This window comes from Herpailurus yagouaroundi, unplaced genomic scaffold, assembly GCF_014898765.1.
Source record: "Herpailurus yagouaroundi ecotype Mexico unplaced genomic scaffold, PumYag 195, whole genome shotgun sequence".
NCBI lineage: Eukaryota > Metazoa > Chordata > Mammalia > Carnivora > Felidae > Herpailurus > Herpailurus yagouaroundi.
The window spans coordinates 2,343,627-2,349,923 of record NW_024412426.1 but is presented as its reverse complement, the minus strand read 5'-3'; the positions used below and the strand labels follow the sequence as shown (position 1 = coordinate 2,349,923).

Here is a 6,297-nt window from a genome sequence, read left to right as displayed (position 1 = left end):
AAGATTGTCTTGACTATTCTGGGTCCACTGAAAATTCATATGAATTTTTGAATCAGCTTATCAATTTCTATGAAGAACTAGTGGTTCAAATGCCACAGACTGTCACTTTCATTTTACTAGATATTTGTAGATTTCCTTCAATAAATATTTCTCTTTTTTAAATTCTCTTAATTTTTTTAACTCTTATTTATTCTGAGAGAGAGAAGCAGTGCAAGAGCAGGAGAGGGGCAGAGAGAGAGGGAGACATACAACCCAAAGCAGGCTCCAGGCTCTGAGCTGTCAGCACAGAGCCCAACACAGGGCTCAAACCCACAAACTGTGAGATCCTGATCACAGCTGAAATCAGAGGCTTAACTTATTGGGCAACCCAGGCACCCCTTCAATAAATATTTCTTTATTTGTTATATGTCCTTATTCCCAGCGTCCGACTTTGGCCCAGATCATTATCTCGTGGTTTATGAGTTCGAGCCTCACATCAGGCTCTGTGCTGACAGCTCGGAGCCTGGAGCCTGCTTTGGATCCTGTGTCTCCCTCTCTCTCTCCCCTCCCCTGCTTATGCTCTGTCTGTCTGTCTCACTTTCTCTCTCAAAAATAAATAAACATTTAAAAAATGTATACGTCCTTACTCCCATTTCCAGAGCCTTTAAGTATCGTGTTTTTTAAAAAATGCTTTTCACCAATTTCACTAGGGGGTGGTTCTGCAGAGCTCCTCACACCATCATGCCAGAAACCAACCTCTCAAACATAAGATTATATTAAAAACCCCAACAACTCAATATCAAAGAGACAACCCCATGTGGATGCAGATATCATACAATCAGAAGTCTCATTCATCGCTGGTGGGGTATAAAATAGTACAAAAACTACTGGAAAATAGTTTGGCACTTGATTATAAAACTCAGCATTCCACATACCCTATTACTCATCAATTCTACTCCTAGATATTTAGCAAAGAGAATTTGGAGCTTATGTCCACACAAAGACTTGTATGAGAATGCTCATGGTGGCTTTATTCATAATAACCTGGAGACAACACAGATGTCCATCAATGAGAAGATGGATTTAAAAAACACTGATATATGCATTCAATGAAATACTGCTCAAGAATAGAAGGGAATGGGGCGCCTGGGTGGCTCAGTTGGTTGAGCGTCCGACTTTGGCTCAGGTCATGAGCTCACAGTTCGTGAGTTTGAGCCCCACGTCGGGCTCTGTGCTGACAGCTCGGAGCCTGGAGCCTGCTTCGGATTCTGTGTCTCCCTCTCTCTCTGCTCTTCCCCTGCTCACATGCTGTCTCTCTCTCAAAAATAAATAAAGATTAAAAAAAAAAGAATAGAAGGGAATAAACTATGGACACAAGCAGCAATGTGGCTGAATCTCGAAAACATCAGGCTGAGCCAAAGAAACCAGGCAGACAGAAATGTATATTCCTTTTGTATGAAATTCTAGAAAAATCAAAAAAAATTGATGAAAATTGGTGGAAAAAATTGGGACAACAGTTGCCTGGGGGTCATGGTAGGGATGGAAATAGGATTGGCAAGGAAGGAGCATGGGAAAACTTTTTAGAGTGATGGAAGTGGCCTGTGTCTTGACCAAAGTATGGCTTATACCAGTGTTGTCAAAATTCATAGAGCTTTTACTCTTAAAATCTGTGCATTTCACTAAATGTGAGTCAAGCCAATATTAGAAAATGAAGGAAAAACCAGACAAAGTGCATAATGCAAGGACAGAAGACAGCCTGGATCCTCTTAAAGGAAGAGACCAGGGGAGACAACCGTGTCAGTGGGATAAATATATACAAACAGCATAAGTAAAGAAAGACATGGACTTAGAAGGTGAAAAAAAGGACCAAGATAAGAAGAAATGTCTTATTTGTGGAGGAGTGTCAAGAATCTAATCAGATGTCTGAAGATTGGATAGGATATAGAGAACATAAAAGAATACTCTGCAAAACTTAATGAAAGTCAGTGTGAGTGATTCTTCCTCATCTGAGAAATATGTTTAGCCAAACAACCCCTTGCCTACTTACTTCAGTGACTACGGTTGTCCTGGGTCTGCCCTGTGGCCACTGCAGACCTACAGCTTGGTGGTCATTGGTTGACCACCAGTCTCATGGGGCAGGGCCTGTCCCTGTGGGGCTGTGGCTAAAGCGGTCCTGGGAAAGCCCTCCTCTGTCTCAGCAGTTGTTCTCTTGGGACCTGGTGCCTTTTTTTCGGGCACTTAGGATGAAACCTGTACTTCTGAGAGGACACTTAAGTAAGGGAGAGGAGGGAGAAGCTGGGGGTGAGAAGGACTGAAAGAGGTAGTGTGCAGTGGGCTACAAGACAATTCCTAATGGGTAGGGCAGTCAGTGGAGGAGACAGCATCCTTCTTTTGAAAGTTATCACATTTCTAGTGGCCAAAGAAATGGCCAAGCTGGTGTTTAGTTATTACTTTAAAGATTGTCCATAGAGAAGCCTTTAATTATAAAGCTCCCTGAAACTATTATCTTTGATTTTCAAAAAAGGCTGTGATTTTCCTGTGATGAGCAAACTACCTCCAAGAGATTAAGAGCAGGGGCTTTGGAGTTAGGCATTCAAATTACTGTGTGAACTTGGGTAGATAACCTGGCCCCTCAGAGTCTCTGTTATGTTTTCTGTAGGAGGAAATGTGTGGCAGAGCTGTCCTCCCCAGAAATTCCTGTGTTGGAGTCCTGACCCCTCAGGACCCCTAGCACCTCAGAATGTGACTGGAGATAGGGTCTTTTAGGGGGTAATGAAGGTACGATGAGGTCATATGGGTAGGCCCTGATCCAATACAACCGGTGTCCTTATAAGAAAAGGAGACTAGGGCAAAGACAAGCAGAAAGTGAAGACCATGAGAAGGAGAAGGTGGCCATCTACAAAACCAGGAAAGAGGTCCCAGAAGAAACCCACCCTGCTAACACTGTGATCTTGGACTTCTAGCCTGTAGACCTGTAAGAAAATAAATTTTCATTGTTTAAGCCATCCCATCTGTGGTACTCTGTTATGGTAGACCTAAAACATTAATACAGGGATCATAATTCCTACTGAATTGAGATAATGTATAAGAAAGCATTAAGTATAGTGCCTGGGACTCAGTGGATGCCCAGTAAATGTCCTTCTGGACATATGAACTGCCAAACAATGTGTAAAAGAGACTTTTGGCTTGTGCAATGGACTAAGGCTGGGGAGCACTGTGTGTGTGTGTGTGTGTGTGTGTGTGTGTGTGTGTGTGTATACATGTTTTGTATATTTTGCATGTTCACAGATGGAATAGATCAGTCATAGCCATGGAGCTCATGACGAAGCCTGGAACAGAGTGTAAGCTCTCTGAAGGTAGGACCCCAGACTGGATAATCAGATTCTTATAGAGCTAAATAGGCCAGAGGGCCAATGCAGCCCTCTGCCTTTTTGGCTAAATAAAGTTTTATTGAAGCACAACTATGCTTATCTATTCATATGTTGTCAATGGCTGCTTCTATGCTATAAAAGTATAGGTGAGTGGTTGTGACAGAGACTAGATGGACCTCAAAGTCTAACAAACTTAGTCTCTAGCCCTCTATGAGAAACTTTACCAACTCTGCTATAGAACCCAAGGTAGTAGGGACTCAATAAATTCTTTTCTCCTTCCTTTTCCTCCTTCCTGGTATAAAAAGAGACAAAAAAAAAAAAAAAAGAAAGAAAGAAAGAAAGAAAAGAAAAGGAAAGAAAGGAAGAAAAGAAAAGAAAAAAATGGAGATGGGACGTACTGTATATTCATCTTGTCTAATGCCTCTTTATAGTTATGAGGAAACAGCAGTTCAAAATGGGGACGTGTTGACATCCTGAAGGTCATACAGTTCTGCCTCAGTTTCCTCATCTGTAAAATAGAGATATGAAAATTAAAGGTGCTAATATGTGTAAAGCAATTCAATCAGTTCCTGGCACATAGTTTTCCTATGATTACTATTACTGTTAACTTCTGTTTTCCTATGAACAACCTGTAAACTGCTTATTTTTTTCAGTTTATATATACATAATCCATGTCCTTCCCTGCAGAGAGCATGAGAGATGGGGGCAAAGATGGATTTGAAGCTGGAAAGGCAGAGACAAGCAAAGGAAGGTGTCTGCTTGGCACCAAGCACTGCTGGATGGCTCCCCTTACTTTCCTTTCCCCCCACCTCCCCCCCCCCCCCCCCCCCCCCACCATCCCTTCCTCAGCCAGCGTGTGCTAACGGAATTCAGAAGGTAATACAATCACCAGGCTCTGAATTCCTAGAGGATCCTGGCTGGGGGCTACTAGTTGCTGGCAGGAGGCCGGGAGGCGGAGAGGGCTCAGATAAAGATCAAGTACCCACAGCCCTTCCATTTCACCCGGGGTGGGAGGGGGAGGGCTGCCTCCCTAAGCCTGGCCTCAGCACAGGTTTGCAGATTTTCTCCAATTGGCTGCCTGGGGAGAACGCGTTCAGCCCGGAGAACCTCAGGAATGGGACTCTAATCAGACCCAGGTGTAGAGTAAATCTTGCAGCTTCCCATTGTTCTTGCTGCTTCCACCCCCACCTTGGTGGGGGCCAGCAGTGGCCTGATCGGGGAGGGCCTTTCCTATGGGGAGAAACCTGGTGGCCAGAGTCCCTTCACCCTCTCCACACGTCCTGCTCCACCACCTATGCTTAGAGATGCCCTGTCACCCTGCCAGGGAGCCAGGATCCAGACAAGGCTTTGATTGCTTTTTGCTTCCCCCAGGGTCAATGAAAGGAGAAGCAACAAATACAAGCTAGTCGGGACAGAGAGAGAAGGAGGGCAGAAAACACCCAGAGAGGAGGACATGAGACCCCCTTCAGACCCCTCAGGCTGCAAGGAGACACTGGCTCAGCCTAGAGCTCCCTCTCTGGGGGCAGAAACGTGAGGCACCCACAGGGCAGAAGAGGAGTAAGAAACTTATTAACAAGAGCACATTATTCGTAGCAGCAACTGAGGTATAAGGGGTGGTTACAACCCATTGTTGTTATACTGTATTTGACAGGAGAGCATGGTGTGGGGATATGTGAAAATTCCTTTTTGACTCTTTTCAGAACCAAATTCCTGGCAAAGCTTGAACAACTGTGGCAAAAACCTGCCCGGAGTGTTTCCTGCCTTCTCACTGAGATTCAGAATAAACACTTCCTAAAGCCTTGTCGTCACCACACAATGTGTAGGAGCTTCTATATGCAGTGGATTCTCATTAGTCCCAGTAGTTATGTTCTATACAGTCACTGCAAACACTCACTGAGCTAGCAAATACCGAACCGTTGTTTCTGGGGGAATTGCAGGGTTAAGTTCCTGAGAGCCCCTGGTTACATTTTCATCAACCCATCAATACACAACCTCCTTTTATGTATGCGTGCTTGTGTTTAATTAATAGATACTGCTGATCCATTAACATCAAATTCACGGCTGAGGGGCACTATAACTCACACCTGAACCAAACCTACCTTACACCTGTATTTTCTCTCAAGGCACATCACAGCACTCTCGTGCTTAGAACAGTAGACAGCACTTCAGCACTCTGCTTAGGCCCATTTTAAACAGCAAAATCAGGGGCGCCTGGGTGGCTCAGTCGGTTGAGCGGCCGACTTCGGCTCAGGTCACCATCTCGCGGTCCGTGAGCTCGAGCCCTGCGTCAGGCTCTGTGCTGACAGCTCGGAGCCTGGAGCCTGTTTCGGATTCTGTGTCTCCCTCTCTCTGACCCTCCCCCGTTCATGCTCTGTCTCTCTCTGCCTCAAAAATAAATAAACGTTAAAAAAAAAAATTAAACAGCAAAATCATCAGTGAAAGAAAAAAACACAAAAATGCCAAAAATATGGCAATAAATTGGTCACAAAAAGGACACTGGTTTACAGTATGAGAGCTGAAACGAGAAGGTGTTGTGCCTTGTTCGACTTCAGCTGGAAACGTGTGTCAGATGACTCAAATTTTCCACCTCTTTGTATGTGTTCCAGAATGATCCTGAGAGTCCTGCAAAGATTGATTTGGGGTTTACAAATAAATTTTAGTGAATTGGTGGATTTGTAACTTATAGAGTCTGCAAATAATACAAACCAACAGTACATTGTCTCATTCACTTCTTCTAATGATCCCATGTAGTGGGATTATTATTGCCCTGGTAAAAATGGGAAAACTGAGCATCAGATGGGTTATGCAGTTTGCACAAGGTGATACAGCTAACCAGTGGTGTTTGTATTTCTCCCACAGCAAATTTAAGGCATTTCACTTAGAAAAAATATTGCCAGAGAAGAGAGGACCATCCTGCCTTAGTCAGTCCTTTATTCTGTATCTATGT

General features: G+C 44.0%; 1 long non-coding RNA gene across 1 annotated transcript; it reads left to right on the top strand.

Annotated features, from left to right (window-relative positions):
- Positions 1 to 4,251: 4,251 nt before the first annotated feature.
- LOC121011681 (uncharacterized) lies at positions 4,252 to 5,530 on the top strand. Its single transcript, XR_005781692.1, has 3 exons — positions 4,252 to 4,328; positions 4,722 to 4,954; positions 5,051 to 5,530. It is a non-coding gene; the product is annotated as an uncharacterized LOC121011681 (long non-coding RNA).
- The last annotated feature ends 767 nt before the right edge of the window (positions 5,531 to 6,297 follow it).